The 17,868-nt window shown below is 46.1% G+C and overlaps 1 protein-coding gene across 3 annotated transcripts in view; it reads left to right on the top strand.

Moving 5' to 3' along the window:
* Positions 1-17,868, top strand: part of RNF216 (ring finger protein 216) — an 80,958-nt gene that overhangs the window by 38,901 nt on the left and 24,189 nt on the right. The window lies entirely within an intron of this gene.

Here is a 17,868-nt window from a genome sequence, read left to right as displayed (position 1 = left end):
AGAATTTCCTCTGGAGAGACGAAACTTGGGTGCGAGTCGTGTGCTGGATGCCAGGTCACCGTCGACCTCTGAAACATGACTAACAGAGACATGGGAACACGAAGTGGTGAGGCAGCAAGTTTAGAAAGGGAAAGGGAAGGTGAAACAGAAGTTTTCTTCTTATTTAGGAAAAATCACTTCTATGTGTCATTCTTATTTGCATATTATCTTCTAATTAGCCATGACTGACTCACCCACCACTTCCACCTGAAAGGAACGGTATGTTTTGAAGTATATGGTTTATAATCTCAGTAGGCTAGCATTTCTACTCCTACTCCTCCTCCTTCCCCTTCCAGTGCCCCCCAAAATGCATTCTTACTGCTTTTAACCTTCAAGCCTCTTTTCTTCTGCTCTTTCTCTGTTGCTACTCTTGCATTATTAATGGGACTGTAGCAATTCAGCCAGAACACTGACATTACTAATTACTACTTGTAGCAGAGGAATGAGGGGCAAGATAGAAACTGGGTCAGGAAATGTTGTCATCGTAAAATGATAGCACTAGAACTGGGCAGCAAAACTCTTTGTATGAGCAGGTTTGCGTTGGAAATGGCCTCCTTCACCCAGTAGCATACCTGTGCACGTTCGCCACGTGCATCCTCCTCGCTTAGTCGCTGCGTGCGGATGGGAGGACCATCTCACACACAAAAAGGTTAACGGACCTGTAATTTCCAGGAGCAGAGGAACAGAGTGATATGTTACGTTCTGGCTGGTAGCACTTCAAGCATCACAAAATTTTGTGTGCTTTTCCTTGCTGGTGCTGTAGTAGGAAGCCCCTTCCCTTGTTGGTGTCTAAGGCTGAGGAGGCATAAGTGGCTGCGTCTATTTTTGCATTCAGCGAGAGCCTGTCACACTCGATGTCTTCAGATTGTCCTTGGTAGTACCAAGGGCATCCTATAGCAGCAAACAGCTCTCTGTGCTCTGTGTAAGAGAATACGTCTGCTATGAAACCAGAACAAGAACGTTATTTGGAGATGCAGTAATTAACCTGTGAATACTGGGTGCTGTAAGCATAAGGAATTGCCTGCTTCTGGTTAATGGAGCTGTGCCTCATCACTCGCTCGGGCAGAGCACCCGCCTGGGAATCTGGCATCCCTCGGAGGCCTTGCGTGAACACTTGTGCACGTTAACTTGCTCCTTGAGAGAGGGGCAAGTGTGAGAAGTGTCACTTACTGTAAAATGAATCAACTCTTATGATAAGCAGCAGAGAAGGTAATCTCTTTAAATGCATGCTGTCTTCTTTGAAATAGTAAAACCAGCTAAAATACATAGATCAGCAATAAAACACAAATACAAAATTGATCGGCGTGTGCTGGGAAAAGACTGAAGTCCATCTCCTGAGGAGATGCTTAAAAGAAAGACAAACTGAAGTCTGATCTCTCCCAGAGGTATAAATTTGCCTGCTAGTCATGAGGGGATGAGAGCATGTCTGGGTGATATGGCTGGTTCAAGGTGGCAGATGCCTTAGAAGTCTCCTGGAGACGGGGGAAGGGCCTGTGTGTTTCTTCCCTTTCTGTGTTGCTGGTCCCAGTATGGTGACCACCTGTGCGTGCATCAGTTGGGTGACACTGCTTTTGGATGAATATGGGGGAGCAGCAAAGCAATTTGTGCTCGGTCCCTGCTAGGCGGTCGTGCATCCAGAGGCACTAGTAGCGTGCTTCACTGATATTCTCGACAAAGCCGGGAGGCCAGCGCATGAGCAGCGTGACTCCCTCGCAAGTCAGGTGGTAACTCGCACAAAGCGAGCTGGATATTTAGGCTGGGCAGACTTGACAATATCCCCTTTCAAAGATTATCCTTTAAACTGTCCTCGTCACACACTGCCTTTGGCGCCTGCCTGAGCCTTTTGTAAGGATGAACAGTATTTCAAAGAGAGACTGGCTACTCTAATCTCTTCTCCGCGAGCTAAAAAAAAAATCTGTCCTGCTGTAGCTAGCCAACTTTATTTCTCTAACTGATCAAAAGTGTAGGGCTCTTAAATCCTGGCTCGTGTTTTATCCATGGTGTTGGTGGGGCCGCCTGTTATCTTGAAGTGAACCCAAAGCAGAGCTTTGCTGGTGCGGTTTAGGGCGTTTGAGGGAGAGCGGGCGTTCTCGTCAAGCGGGACCTGATGGTAGGCAATAATTTCTACCACATATTTAATAAAGCCATGGTGGAGGTGGAAAGGTCTGGAGTTTATGACCTCGGTATTCTTTTTCTTTTTAAAAGGCAAGTACTGATTTGCCATTAAAACCGCACATTGTTGGTAAGGCAAATACTTTCTCTGTCCAAAATTTTCATGTGCACGTATTTAATTAAAAGGCAACAGGGTTAATGAAGCTTTGAGTGCATAAGGCCTCATTCCCTGAATTTAATTTTCTGTAATTGCACCAGAGATTGAAATTCCCAGCTGTGGCTATCCCCTAACATGTGAATTAAGGAACTGAAAAGGGACAATTTGAATTGTCTTGTTCAGTGCCAGCTTCTTCCTCTTCTACTGATTCGGGGTTTTTTTATCTCTTTAGTTGAAAGACAATTAGATAAAAACGCTTTCTTAAAGTCGCTGTCTTAGCTTTGCAGTGGAATTGGCAAAGCTGTGGGCTGCCGACACCTTGGACACCAGGAGTGAGGTGCAAAAAAAAAGGGAGCGTTACAGTTTTTATTCTTCTCCCACCCCAATACCCATCATCACAGTCAGGCTCAGTGGGGTTAAGTTAACTGACTTGCATGCCACAGCCCAAATCAAACCAGCCTTCATTAGCATGCAGGTTTGGGGGGGGGGGTGGGGAGAGAACAAAATAAAAAACAGGTGTTTTAAGTGTGGATTTCTTGCTTGTTTGCAGGGGCATTTGAATAGTGGTTTTAGTGCCGAAGACGTCTGTGAGAATCAAGGTCGTCTTGTGGTCCTCTCTTGTTAACGGTTGTGCAACTCATAATCCAAGCTTTGCAAAGCTCTGTAGAAGGGCAAAAATCTAAAATGCAGCAAATCCATGTACCAGCAAAACAGTGATGGAAACAGCTGATCACATTCCTGACTTCATTATGATAAAAACAACCGCTGCTGAATGCCCCGCATGTGTTACACTCTATCTCTGTTTGTGGCAGATGCTGTCAGATATCCCAAGGCCACTGTATGCTTTTATGTGTCCTTACAGGCTTGTTAGCAATTACAGCCTGGACTAGATGGTTAATAGAAAAGAAAGCTTCCAGCAGCAACAGAAGACATCACGGGTTAATTTAGTGCATATCTAACATTGGGGCAGTAGGAGCAACAAGTGGTTTAGTGTTTTGCCTTTTGGAGGTCTTAGCTGTCAGAAATCCTTGGGGAAATATGGAGGAGCATCCCCTTGATCTGGTGGAGCCTTGCTGTATCTGCCTGGCTTGTGGTATAGATACATAAGCATCCCCTATGTGAACAGGTATTTCGAAGCTGTCGGGCTTTCTCTGTAAGATGCTGGCAGCTGCCGGTAAGCTGTGCTGGGTAAGGTGGTGCCTGGGGTGTGTTCGGGGGGCTGGGGGGTGTTAGTTTGGATGAAGTGTGCTTTGCTTTCAGGAGGGTATCTGGTCTTTTCCCATTGCTGTAGGAAAACCCGTCCTGTGGGTACCCCTGCCCTGGCCGTGGGGCCGGAGGGGTGCAAGGGTGGGCTGGGCACCCAGCACCCCAGTGATGTGCGTTTGGAGAGGTGGCACAGAGAGGTACCCTCCATGTGTGATCTCTAACCTGCATTAATGAGCTGTATCCAGATGAATCTGTAAAACCATTGGGGTTAAAAAAAAAATCATGAGTTTCTGTCATGCTTTAATCCTTCCTTATTTCCAATCAACCTGCTCGTCTTCAGCTGGAGTCAGCACAGATACCTCCCTCAAGCTTGCACTTCTAGCCTGAAGGAAACCACCTTCTTTGCTACCGTGTAACACCTCTCCTGCGCCTTGATGGTTTTAGCAACCTCTGCCCTGTCGAATAACTAATGGCCAGGTCGCCGTGCTGGGGGCCAGGAGGTCCAGGGCCTGGCCCATGTGTGTCTGCTCCTCCCACTGTGGGCTCGGGGAGCAGAGGTGATGCTTAAGTGGTCTCCATACTGCTACCAGTGTAAACAGAGCAGATGTCTCCCTGAGTCAGGGGAGCATTAATGGAATGCGTCGGCTCCGTCTGATGTAAAGCATTGCTGCGAGTTTTGGGGATGAGGTCAGTGGTACTGAAAGCTGATGGGAGTTTAATGCCGAGTCTGTCTCTCTGAGCTGAGGGGTCAACAGAGAAAGCCATGGCTAATGGAAACGCGAGTACACTTGTCATAAATCAGTGCCAAAATACTGAACAGGCAGAGCTGCTGCTGGATCCCGCAGCCAGCGATGTTTCTGTAACCACCCGTTAGCTGTTCGGTGGCTGCTTTTCTCACCGGGTGCTCTTAGTCTTTGACTCTAGAAGGGACAAACAGAGGCAGAAAACAGAGGGTTGCAGGAAAGCTTTACCTCTATGCGCTGGGAAAGCCCTGCCTGCTTCACCACCGTCCCCATCGCGTTTGTGGGGTCCCGCAGTTACTGCATCCCACTGACTTGGGGAATGGCAGGAGGCCAGCTGGGATCTTGTTTGAAACAAGTTGTCCTCCTGGTAAAAGGAGATGGATCGTATTCCTGCAGCGAGGTTGCTAGGAAGTTCCGAGGCATCTAGGAAAGCGTCAAGAAGCAGGAGGCAAAGCAGGCTTGGTGCTGCTTGAAGATTGTATGTGGGTTTTTTGGAAAAAAAAAAAAAACAAAACCTTGTAAAAAGTAAAGAACAGCATTTTTCTAGACAAAAGTTAGTTTACTCTCCAAACCAACCATTTCCTGTAAAGCTGGACATTGTAACATACCATTTGCCAGCAAGATAAGGTGGTTTTATTTGTGCAGTGATTTATCCTCTGTGAAGCTAATCTGAAAAAATGCTGTATTGCTCTATTTATTTTTCAAAAGAAGCTTCTTTGACCTCATTTTTTGTGTTGGGTGCATGCATGCCTTTAAGCTAAATCTCAAAGCCGGGTTGAAATTGGAGGCTGTCTTCAGGGTTGCTGCTTAAAACACTGTATCTGTGGACTGTTAGTGGCAGAGATGCCATTCAGAAACAGGGAGGTGAGCATCCCTCCCCAAGGCTTTTTCTGTATTGAAAAGCTTTGCCACAATATCCAGCCTCATGCATACCAACAAAGCCAGTCTGCAGCTGGAAGGGGTTTGGGATTTTTTTTCCTTTCTGGGCCCTCCTTAAAGGGCAAAGGTTAAAACAAAACAGATGCTCTTGGATGATGTCTCTGCTCTGCTAAGAGGTAGTTGCTCTAAGATGCCTTGGCTCCTGGCACATGAAGCTAGGATGCTGCCTCCTATTTGCAAGCAGATGTCAGGCTTAAAAAAAACATTCGGAAAGAGCCAGATGATCCCCCTGAGTGGGGCAAGAGAGGAGTGTTATTGCATTACCTCGGTCCTAAAGTTTGTGTATGCAATTACCCATGTAAGTAAAACCTGAAAGCACCTCCCTATGACATCTTCTCCCCAAAGAAGGGAAAGGATTGCAGCTGTGGGATGGCCTGCGAAGAGAGGGATGGCTCTTTCAGGTAGCTGGGAAGCCATGCCAGTTTGGGTGTTTGCTGGTAGCATACTACTATATTTAGTTTCTCTTGACCTCCCAGAATGAACGCATTGAATCTTTCTAGATATGGAGATAGGCACGCCACCAACCAGCTCTTAACAACAGCTCACCAGCTTCTGGGCTTTATAATTGTTGTTTTCAGCCTTGGTCTTCGCCATTCCCATGTTTGGGGTAGAGGATAGTTAGATGAGTTATGTGAACAAGAGTTGGTTTTGTAGCTGTTCTGTCGGCAGGTGAAAGCTGGGGTATTTTTTGATAAAAGCTTCTTTTTGGAGTATTTTGTTATCCTGTGGCTTTAGTCCTTTGTGCTGGATTTCAGGTGTGTGGAGTGGAGGAGCGCTTTGCAGGAGTTGTTAGGTAACTTCCAGTTTGTACCACAAACAGGCATGGAGATACTTTCAGACGCAAATTTCTTTTACTGTAAGAGATCCCTGTCTTGAATAATTCTGAACTACCCATGTAATTAAATGAAGCATTTCTCTCTTACTGGAACTTTATTCTGGTTGCAGCTGTTCTATAAGCTATAGATTTCTAGATTTGTGTCAGAAAACCATGACTTCAGACCACTGGGATTTTTGTGGGTGGGTGAAAGTGGTAACAGATTAATGAGTTTTACTGAGCATCTCAATCTGCCAGATTAAGCCATGTTCTGCATAGGAGACAACACAGCTGTTTTGAGCTGGTCCTCTAAAAGCAAAGCACTCTTTACCTAGTCAAAGCTGACCCTGATCTAAAAAACACACACGGCTCTTTTAGAAGGCAGTGCCTTATTGATAAATGTATTTACTTTCCTTTTCCTGACCCAAGTGCTGTATTAAACTCAAAGCATGCAAATGAAGAAAAGCGATGGTCATACGGAGAGATGCAGGTGATCCCCTGCGGATCAGGTAGAAGCCCTGGGTACTCACCAAAGATGTGGATCAGGTTCCTTGTCTGAAATTTGAACTGTGATGTGTTGCTGGGACGCTTGCAATTGCCTTCCCTATGCTTTACCTCTGTAAGTGGATAAATTAAAACGTGTAGTATAAAACCAATTATCTCAGTCCCTACGTAGGTGACACGTACCTGAGGAAGATGGCTGGCAAGCGATAGCTGTGCACAGCCAGATGCGTAGAAGCATACACGCTTTCTCACATTGCAGTTGGCTCAAATCTCTGTCGCTGCAAAGGGCAGCCTTAAAGTCCAGCTGCAAGCAGAGCCTGGGTGAGGAATGAGATGACCTGATCAGGCAAAAGCCACTGTGTGTTAGCTGTAAGCTTTTCTGCTCCCTCCTGTGAGCCCTGGAAGCTAAATGGGAATGAAGTAGCTGCTGAGTAAGAGACATGTTATCCTTCGCCTGCATCCGTTTGTATGTGGCAAGTTGCCATGGCTAAGACACCAATCAGTTATTGTTAATTTTGAAATTTAGGATTATTCCTCAGGTTTTTTTGTTAACAAAAATGCATATCTTGTCATCTCCAGTGCCCAGAAGGTATCTGCCAAAGCAAGTGTTGATGTTAATGTGTGTGCCGACACATACGCACTCCCCTACCATTCCTATACACCCTTTCTCTAATTTTTTCATTGCCTGTGAGACTGGATGAACAGCCCTGACCCTAAGGAACCCAAAGGCGCTGGGAAGTTGGAGGGTGTGGGGGAAAGGCTGGCCTGGCTGATTTAGCTACGTAAAGCCGAAAGGTATTTACTCAACATATTGGGTGGACTGTTCTTGTATGTACTGAGTTGTGCAACTGCACAGCTGTATCAAAACAGACTGAGGTCCTCTGACTTGTCTCCCACATGGACTCATTACAACTAGTTGTCAGGAAGATGCAAAATTCCCGTGATCTGTTTGCATGCGTTACTCCAGATTGCTTTCTGCTCAGAGTGCCTTTCTGTGTGGAGTATCAGTCGGCTGCCTTTCTGCATTCTATGGGCTTGGTGACAGATGCTAGTCTAAAAATTTGGAGTGGATAGTTCCTCCAGGTACCTCACATCATCACGGGGAGGTGAAAGCAAGCAATGCGATTACCAGGAAAGCTGCTGTAGTCCTTGGACTTGTATGCCAGGGCATGTAGAGTCAGAGAAGGATCGTAGTTTCTTTATATTATGGCATTAGTGACACCAAGTGCTTTGTTCTGATTCTTGATCAAGAATGATGGGAAGGTTAGAAAAAGTTTTAAAATATTCTCTGCGGTCTAGAAATCGTGCCTTATGGTAAGATGTTAAAGCTAACTCCATAAGGAGAAATGTTGAATTCACTTGGTGAGTCTGTAAATGTACACCTTCAGAGATGTATGCAACATCTTAAATGTAACAAGTAATGATGAGATGGTATTAAGAGTCTAAATGGTAAAGCTTGTTGAAAACCTGTGCTTCGAGTCAGCTTGGAGCTTTTGGATCAAGTTGGATATCTTGTTTAAGAAGGAGGAGGGGGGCGATTTTTAGACTTAAGGGAATTTTTGATAGAGGGAATAGATGCTTTTAATAGGACTCCCTACTTTAATGGTCACTTTTTGGCTTCATTCTGGGTTGAAGCCTATTGCTTTCACATCATTACAAGCTGTAGCCCCACCATTTCAAGCTGTGATTCAGCTAGATTGTCCAGGCTAAGCCAGGCTAGGTGTGAACAGACAGCTGGCTGACAGCCAAGGAGCCAAAGAACTGCAAGAAGTGGTAGCCTGGATTCAGTAGGTAATGTTCTCCTAGGGGTTGTGTAGTGTGTTAATTAGCACTACCAGGGGAGAGACAACCTTGGAGCACGTGTGATTCAAAGGCCAAGGTACAAACTCAAGGAAAAAAAAAAAAAAAATGAGAGAGCTTTTAGATGTAGTGCCACCGGTGGTGCAGAAAGTCGGTGGCCCAGGGAGCGCAGCATGCAGGAGCAGCACGGCTGCCCTGTCCACAAAGTGCTTCCCACCTGCCCTCCACCTTCCTATGCTGGAAACACAGCTCTAGGTGGACTTCTAGTGGCACCACCCAGTGTCATGCTAATTATGCTGGTGGAGAAAACTAGCACCATCTTGATACTGAGGTGTAAGAGGTCTGTATGAAAAGGGTTGTGGGTGTGATACATGGAGTAATAACTTGTGTCAATTGGATGATTGGTACAGAAGAATGGAAAACCAGAGTAGACTAAGCAGGGGGGCAGAGTGACAGACGGGAAACAGGTGCAGGAAATGGTTGCTTGCATTAGGAGTAGCCATGTGGATATGGTATTGTGAAATATTTAGCTGAGCTTTGCTGTATTGAACGAATCACCTTGTATGGTAAGAGAAAGAAGTCAGCTCTTCAGGGTGAGAAAGAGGACAAGTGAGCAAGACCTCTAACTTCATCCCCGACGACCACCAAAGGGACCCTCAACGTTAAGCACGCAGGCACAAGGAAAGGTACGCCTATGTCAAGAACTAATCTGAATAGCCATGCCGTTTCCAGGTACAGCAATGAATATTTATTAGCACAACAAGCGTAAAAGGGAACGTGTTGTTGTATAGGGGTGCGTGTTGGTGGAGCGCAGACTCCCCGCGCACCCAGCGCTGTTTACTTGCCTTTTATCATTCATAATAAATATTGCTAAATTCAGATTGAGTTGTATCCTCATTTATAAGATAGGTAATCCTTGAGTTTGGGCAGGGTGGTTTATTAAATGACTCTTGTTCCAGGCTGGGGGTAGTTGGTTCTGTATGTGTATTCTGAGAGAAGGGTTATGCTATGAAGCAGGGTTCCTCGATTTCTCCTGCCAGCCCCATGGACGTGGCTGTAGGCAAGCGGGAAGGTCCTGCCCTGGGTTCTTCTCTGTGCGTTTCTGTTTGTGACTCCACTTGGTGTTGAATACGGATGTTTATGCATATACTTAGAAAAGGCTGCTCTGGAACTAAACTCCGCTTTGCAGCACTCCACCTCCCGCTTCATATTTTAAGACTTTATTCTCTCATAGTAATTTCCCAAGTGGATTAGCGCAGGTCACAGAGGCATCCACATCCGTAAAATACAGCAAGATGTTACTGTCATCTCCTGAAACACTCCAGCACTCCACCCCATTGCTTATCAAGCCGCACTCCAGTAATCCTAATAGCTATGTCATAGCAAGATTAGCAGAAAATCCAGGCAAATATTTATGGTTCCCTTCGAGGTTCATGTTAATTCGAAACTGAAGTGAGGTAGGTGCTTTATGAGGAGAACTTGGAAACCTTGCTCGTGGGGGCCGAGAAAGAATTCTGCCAGGCTGGGGAGGCTGCTGCGGTGGCGTTAGTGAGGGTGCAGGGGGGATGCAGGGGCTGGGCAGCTGTGTGCCCAGATGTGTGGCATCCCCCAGGTGGGGATGGGGAGAGGAGCCAACTGCAGCTTGAAAAGGGGGGACAAGGACCAGTGTCTTAGTTGCCCTCAGTGCTCTAGCAGCATCGTACAGCAACTCTGTAACAAGAGAAAGAACAAGAAACACAAAGACAAAGCAGAGGAGGAGCAGCTTGAGGCTGGAAGAAAGAAGCAGAAGAGCTATACAGCAAAGTGGTAAATGCCTGGGGAGGCAGTATCGGTGGGGAGATGATAGTTTTAATCGTGGTGAAGGTTTTTTCCTTTCTGTCTGTGGAGCTGTGCAGGTTTCTGGAGTTTGGGGAGTGACACGAGAGGACTAAAGAGGTACAGCTTCCTCCCCGAGGGTACGTCTAGTTCCAAGATGATCAGCTGCCAAAGTCCAGTCTAGCTAATGGTGAGGATACTTCCCTAGTTTTAAAATCTCTTGTGCTTATAAAAAGGTCTAAACTAAGATTTTCGTAGCAGCATGTCAACACTGACCAGAACCGTGCGCTCGGGGGCAGCTGTGGAGGAAAACCGAGGGAGGAGCGTGGTGGATGCTGCAGCTCAGCTGAAGTCAGGCAGAGCCTGGTCTCGGAAGGGGATTGTTGGAAGAAGCAAAGGATGCTCTTCCTGGCTGGAGATCTGAACTCTAGGAGAGATCTGTAATGTTGTTAGTGTGCTATAGTCAAAGAATGCTGTGTGCCTGGCAAGGCTGTGGTAATTGCTAATGCTTATAAATATTGCCCCCTCTGTCCCAGAGCAGGGAAAAAAAGCAGCATTTCTTGTAGTTGGTGTGGGTTTGGGGAGTGGTTTTCTGAATGGGCTGCAGAGCTGTGGCACCAGAGGGAGCAAGGGAGCCTGAAATAGTTGCTTTCAACAAAAACCAGCAGCAAATAATCACAGCCTTTGCAAGAGGTAAATTAAAACCATCTCCAGCCTGGGAAACATGCAGAGCTCAGCATCTTTTCTCCATAAATATTTCCCTGCTGTTGAATCTTTGTAACCCCTTCGGAGCCCAGCAGCTGTGCTTTTCCCTGCTAGCAGCAAGCTGCCTCCTCCCTGCATGCTCCCTGTGTGTCTGCTGGGCAGAGATTCTGACCTGTTGATAACTGAGCTTTATCAGACCTTGCTGGCCTGTGGAAGTCAAGGAAGGATTGGCGTGAATCCAGTCTGGCCTTCTGGCGTGGCACTGGGCTCCCTGTGGAGTGGTGGTTAGTACTGGAGCAGTAGATTTAGCCATTTTCTTAGCAGCTCCCATGCGTTTCTAGTCCTAAAGCAATATGTAGGCTTTGGAGGAGGTTGGTCTCGCTGTCTTCTGTCACCCTTTTTAAACATGGGGGTTGCCCAGTCTTTGCACACTCGTCGGGAGCAGTGAAGGAGCTGGAAGTGTGGGTTTTCAACACTTGCATTATCAAAGCTCAGGCCCAGCCAAACAATGTTCTTTCCCACCCTATCTCAATGGCATTGCATCCTTGTCTACACAGAGATATTACGAGGCGTATGTGGGATTTTGCTCCGAGGAACCTGAGAGCAAGCTGCCATAAGAGGGCTCCAGAGCCCTGTTCTTGAGTACGCTCCTTTGTGGAGCGATCTTCCCTTTTTTCTTTACCAGTATGTCCAAGCTGCCTTGGCAAAACCCTCTTACACCTGCTCTAAATTTTTTTTTTTCTTGTATTGCTCAGACTCATTACGAACCTGGTCTCTTCATTCCAGCTTGTGTAGTTGTACGTACTACAAAAATGCCGCGTACTAACAAAGCTTCTTTCTCTGTCTGAATAGAGAAATTTGACTTAGTTGCAACAGGAGAAGGGGAAAGAGTTTTACTGTACCCCCATCGCGGGAGCTGTGTCAGTACAGCTGCAGGGAGAGGAGGTCTGAGACCACTTGGAGAGGTGCCGTTCATCTGTATGCAGCGTGCTGCGTGCCCGTCTGGTAACGAACACAATGAGACTGGGGACAGGGTTTGGGGCAGGGGAGGGAGCTGTGTTGCCATGACAATACAAATTGCAAGAGATTACTCTTCAGATAAAAGCATCGCATTTTTCAAAGGCGGGGCAGGGGGAAAGGAAGTATAAAATAATAGCAGTTGAAATATGGTGTGAATTCTAGCTTCAAGTAGGTGCAGCTTGCTAGAAAAACATGGGGCTGTAGGTGCTGATTCTGGAAATGCTCTTCCCCTTGGGGTGTTGAGGGAACATTAAGAAGATCAGGCAGGAGCCAGACATCCTATGAGTAAGCGTCCAGCAAGTTTTCCATGCAAATATTTGGACATGCAGTAATGAGTTCCAGTAATAGCTGACTGCTGACTCGCACTATGGGAGATACTGGGAGAGCTGGGATGGTGCGCTGATAGCATGCTTACCAGCGAAGGTGCAGCTGCCGGTCAGGTACAGTCAGGCGCAGTGCAGATGGCTAACTATTTATATTTCTGTTGTGCCTAGAGCAGATTCTTCTGTGTTACCTCTCTCTGGGGCAAAGTAAACGTTCCCTGGAAGCCAGAAGCAGTAAGGATGTATTTACAGGAAAAAATAGTGACGTCCAATAGACCTAGTCCTGCTCTAGGGGCTTTTTAGGAATCTCCTTGTTGATCCTGTTCAGGTGGAACATTTCTAATCCTGTGGTGAATTTGTATTAGAGACTAGTTTTGTTTTCAAGTATGGCCAGCGTAAGATCTGCTTCTACTTTTATCTGGCACCTAGCTGCTGTGTGCTTGTGCCTTTTCGACATAGATTCCAAAGGCCCCAGTTAAACAGGCTTTTTTTAAACTGTCATTCTTCCAAAACTGTTCACAAGGAGAAACTGAACTTAGGCAGTTGCCTGTAATTCAAGATGTGTGATGATTGCACTGGTGTCGCAGCCTGTTGTGTCTTGTTGAGCACAAATAGAAATTCCAAGGAAGGATGGGATAATGAGAAGCAATCTAGTGATTCTTGTGACTGTATAAAAATAACAGGACTTTTTCAGGATGAGTTATTTTTAGCTGTCTCATGTCAAAAAAGGTTTGTGGGATTTTGCATTAAAAAAAAAAAAACCCTCAGTAAAACAAGGTATTGTGCTTGCTTTTTTCTTTTTTTTTTTTTTTTTTTTTTCTTCTGACTGTGATGTGTGCTGAGGGTCTTGCTTCATAAAATAAATTGGCACTAGAAGTTGTTGGGATAGTTAACAGTCCACTGCCTGGCTTGCAAGCAGACATCCACATCGGGTTTAGCAGAACCAGCCAAACGCTTAGTGGGTCGTGAAGATCTGATTTAAGAAGAATATGGTTCAAAGAATACACCCGAAGAAACCTTGCAGCCTAAAGCTGTGTGATGTCTATTTGATCTCTGTTTAATTTTGGTGGTTTATTTTGTCTTAAGGAAGGTGACTTTTTTCCTGTTTGCCTGTCCAGTAATGAGGCTGAGATGGGGTGTTTTTCAGGCTTGGTCTGAAAAGCTGTTCTTCCAAGGTAGAGGTTCCAGATTGGCAACCAAAGCCAAAAAGTGACATTTTTGTGGGTTTTCTGTTACAGTGTATCCTCTTTGCGCTCCTGGCAAGTCAAACAGTAGTGTTTATATATTAAAAGAAGGGGGAGAGGGTTGAGGGTCTCAACAGCTGCGCACTCTGGCTGCCCAGACGACATCTAAGCTGCCACACCGAACCACGAAGGTACTCTGTTGTAGTGTGTGTGTGACCAAAGGTAAAGCTTATGCACCTGAACAAGGCTAAACCAAACTCAAGATAAATACTGGAAGTGGTCTTGGGTGCTCAACTGGTGGGACTTTTGCTGGAGAGCAATTGGAGACGTTTGGGAGATGCCCAGAGTGAAGCAGCTTGTCCTAAGGTCTGGTGTGGGATAGAGCAGTATTTCCTTCGGTATAAAGGAGAAGAACATAGATCCTTCGGTGTTGTCTGGCTCCCTTCTTGCTGGAAGTCTTCCGGTTTGAGGGGCTGGTACTGGGGAAGGGGCATGCACCAGTCATGCATGTGGGAACCACAGCAGGGAAGAAACTTGGATGCATTTGTGAGTGCAAAGTGGTAATTCTTTTACTTTCTCTAAAATGTCTTTTAACATAAAGCTCAGACTATGTAGTTTCCTCAGTAATAGCAACCTCCTCCCAAAAACCTACAGGAGAAGATATCTTGGGATCTTAATGTGCCCAACAAGCATTACACTGACTTTTCTCCCCAGTTGCCATTGTGCAGACATATCTCCCTTAATAAGACTTGACAAAATGAAGCTGGGGTTCATTTTTACTTCTGGAGTCATAATCAGCTTTGTGGTTTCCACCCAATAACTGCTGCATTGTTTTATGTGTTTCTGAAAGTGAAACTAGTGCCCAACAAAAAATGAAATTGTTCTGGCGGCTTTTGTTGTTGATGCAGCTGAAGTGCGAGGTGTAAAGCACGGATGGCAACCAGCAAGCAATTGCCGGTGGAGGGTCACTTGGCCTTCATCTTTGTGTAAGTATGTGTTTAAGGGTGTAAAGGGAAGAGAGTACTTCTCCATTTAATAAAAAAATGCATAAAAGCAAAATTACTGTTCCTGAATAAAATCCCTTCTGACTGCTCTTATTTTTGGATTGAACTTGTCTGCATTTTAAGCTCAGGAATTTGGATTATCTGATGGAAGAAACGTAGGGGTTTGTTAAGCAAACATAAACATGCAATGACTAAAAGGCCAAACACATTCCTGATTTAAATTAAATTCTCAGCTTGCTAAGCATCGTTTTCCTGCAGATATGTAAGTCGGGTTGCGTGGAAAGGAGCACATTGGGTCACCTGGTATAACAGCGCATCGTGCATTTGCGGTGCCTGCACAGCGGCTTCCCGGACCACACGTGGGAGCCCAGGGCAGAGCTCCCGGAACACTGCCTGACTCTTGCCGGTTTGCTTCTGCCTTTTTTTTTTTTTTTTTTGTTTCCCCTCTCCTTTTGTCTGCTTTTAAAATGAGACATCTGTTCTTCTCCACTGTCTGCTGTCGTTGCCCATGTGCATCCCTCTCGGAAGTGGGAGAAAAACCCTTTAATCCTGACAGGGGAGATGGCAGTGGCCTTTGGTGTTTCCGGAGTTTTAAGGAAGTCGCTGAAGTTCCTCCTTGTTGACTCCACTCTGCAGAAATGTGACAGATGGGTCTTTGCCTTTTATGGCCAATAATGCTGGTTTCCCTTTGCAATAAAATCCTGGGTCAGAAGTGGAAGCGAGAAGTCAGGCAGGGGGAAGGGGCTGGTCTTACCCGCTCTGAATGGGTGGGGAGGTGATTTGCGACATGGTAAATTCTAGGCTAAAATAAACCAAGTTACAACATCTACCTGGAGGTGCTGGTTTTGTTTGCTTGAGGGGTGCCTTAGGTTCTCAGTCCTGTTGCTTAAGACAGCAACTAGGAATTGTGGCTCTCCTTCATTTCACAGGGAGAAGTTTATCTGCTCCAAACCCAAGATGGTTTTCAGATAGTCTGAGTCCAGGTGACTCTGAACCTAGATAAGCGAAGGACAATACCCACTCCTTTTGGTTATCACCTTCAGTCTTTTACACCAAGCAAGATCTGTTGGCCTTTTGGGGGGGGCTCTCTTGGCCTCTTGGGGATGTCTCAGTATAATTTTCTTTCTGAACCCTAAAGAGCAGTTTTCTGCAGCAACTGATACAGTCTTTGTCCCTGATGCATGGCACTGGCTCTCTCGTTAGCTGAGAGCAGGTAACGTCCCTCTGGGTGGTAATTTTTGATGGTGTTAGTAAGCCAAAAGCCAGCTTTGTCAGCCAATAACATCTTTTACAAATCATCCATGGCTGCAAAATACTTTTGAACCTTAAAAGTATTTTTCTAATAAGGTGAATCTCCTTTTTCTTGCTGCGAAGTGCTTCATATCCTGTTTCACGACATTAATGCAAATGGGTCATTTGGCAATCGGTTAAACGGCTCAGTTTTTGAGTGGTACAGCTTGTGTTTCTGCCCTGCAAAATCTGTTGGCTGATTGCTTTAGTTTCGGTTCATATTCAGCACTTGAGCTCTGAAACTGGGGGGAGTGGCGGGGGGGAGTGGGGAGTAACTGGTTAGGGATGTTGTGGTGTTCCCGGGATGTCCACGAGCCTCCTTCGCTTTCAGGAGCTGCTGACCTAAACAAAATGGTTCATTTACAGGCTCCCCGGCTCTTCCCTCGGGCAGGCAGCCGAAAAACCGTTCTTACCCTGGTCTGACTGGTTGTTATTTCCCTACCTGCACCTTTTGAACAAACAAATCGGACCTTTGAAGTGAGAGCAGTGGACATGGCCTTATGCATCCATCTCAGTATGTTACAGATCTCGTGTTTAATTCCAGCCACCCCTCACCAGATCACTGCTTCCATTGTGGGTGTGCGGCTGGGGCTTCTGTTTTGGAGAAAGGTGTTTTGAAGATCTCCATTCCTTGGTGGTTGACTGTAGGAAGGGCAGCGGGGTTTGCTGACATGGAAAGCCTCTTCCCCAGGGTTGCTAACTGGTGAGTAGGAGCTAAACGCTTCCCCACTTGTTGGGGAAGCATTTTGGAAGTAGATTTCAGTAGCATCCGCATATTCTTCAACTCTGTTTTAACAATGATGTATTTGTGATCGCACTTTTGTTTTTTCCTTCCTCTCCTTGTCTTTACAATAGAAGTACCAAGAAAATAAGAATAGGATTTATGAGCTGCTCAGGGGCTGGGGAAATGGCCGAAAGCAGGCCTGTTTCTAAATACCTTCCTTGTGCTGCCAAAATTGTTGATTTAATCTTTCGGTATCCCACACTCTGCATTTTTGTCCGTGGTTCATACCCCTCTGAGGGTATCATACTTAATCCTTTTGGAGGAACTGCACATACAGCATAACTTAATAATCCACCCTTTTGATAAGGTAACCCCCAAAGCACCACTCTTGATCCTTACCTACGTTTGGCCATACCAAAGTGCTCCATCCTTGCAGTTCTTTTATATTTTTTTTTCTTGCCGTATGGGTGTAGGAAGAGGGAGATGGTCTGCGTGTGGTACAGGTGACCGGTGGACCCCCCCCCCCCCCATCTTGCAACAGCAGCCGCTTTCCTCGGTGGCCTGAGGTGGTAGGATGGCTTTCCTTCTCCTGAACCAGCCAGGATTCTCCCCTCAAAACTGAGTTGACGTCGGCGATCCACTGTGAAATATTCCGGTTTGTTTTGTCATTGTGCTTGGGTGGTGGCAGAAATGACTGTTGCTACTTGGGAATGACTGCTGGGGCTCAGACGGATCCCTGGGGATGAGGTGGCTTGGACATTTTTTGGCTTTTATAGAAAACAGGCTTGTAACATCTCTGGTTTGTAGGCAAATAGTTGAGCACCTAAGCAAGCACACCGTTCTAGTGAAGCAGGGGGAAAAGAGGGGAACCGGTATTTGAGATCAGTGTTTGTAACAAAGGGAACTGCTTGCCTTGGGATTTCACAGCGCAGAGGGTTGCAGCGTGCACTTCCCATCTCGCAGCGATGGGCTGTCTTCTGCGCGATGCTGGGACCTCGAACACGTGTTCAAGACATTTTCTGTCTCTTTTTCCCTGCCTCTTGCCCAGTCTCACACGATTGTGAGGAAGCGAGCCTGTCTTGCTGGATTACCAGCTTTTGGTTCAGAGCTGGTGCAGGTGGAGAGGCTGCCCTTGGAATTACTAACTCAGTTTAGCTTCCAAGTCTGCAGGTCTGAGGTGGTTTTCCCCTTACTCCAAAACATTTCCAAGCCCCACATTTTTCTATGACTTTTAAAAAAAAAAAATAATGGAAAGGGAATATATGATTGAAATGAAAATTAAATTACAGATTAAACAACTCTTCTAATTAGAAGACAAATGTGTCCTGAGCTACCCTCGTTTGGCAGGATATTGCAGCACCACTGCTATTAACCTGCCCGTCCTGCCTCAGGAGTTAAGGTGGCTGATCGGCTTTGGTCAAGATTAGACTGGTCTGAGGGTAAGCAGGCACTTTGGGTGGTGGCCTCAGGTGGCTGTATCCCCTCTGCC

Source organism: Falco biarmicus, chromosome 4, assembly GCF_023638135.1.
Source record: "Falco biarmicus isolate bFalBia1 chromosome 4, bFalBia1.pri, whole genome shotgun sequence".
Lineage (NCBI taxonomy): Eukaryota > Metazoa > Chordata > Aves > Falconiformes > Falconidae > Falco > Falco biarmicus.
Note: the sequence above shows the minus strand (reverse complement) of the source record. Positions and strands in the feature narration are given on the sequence as shown.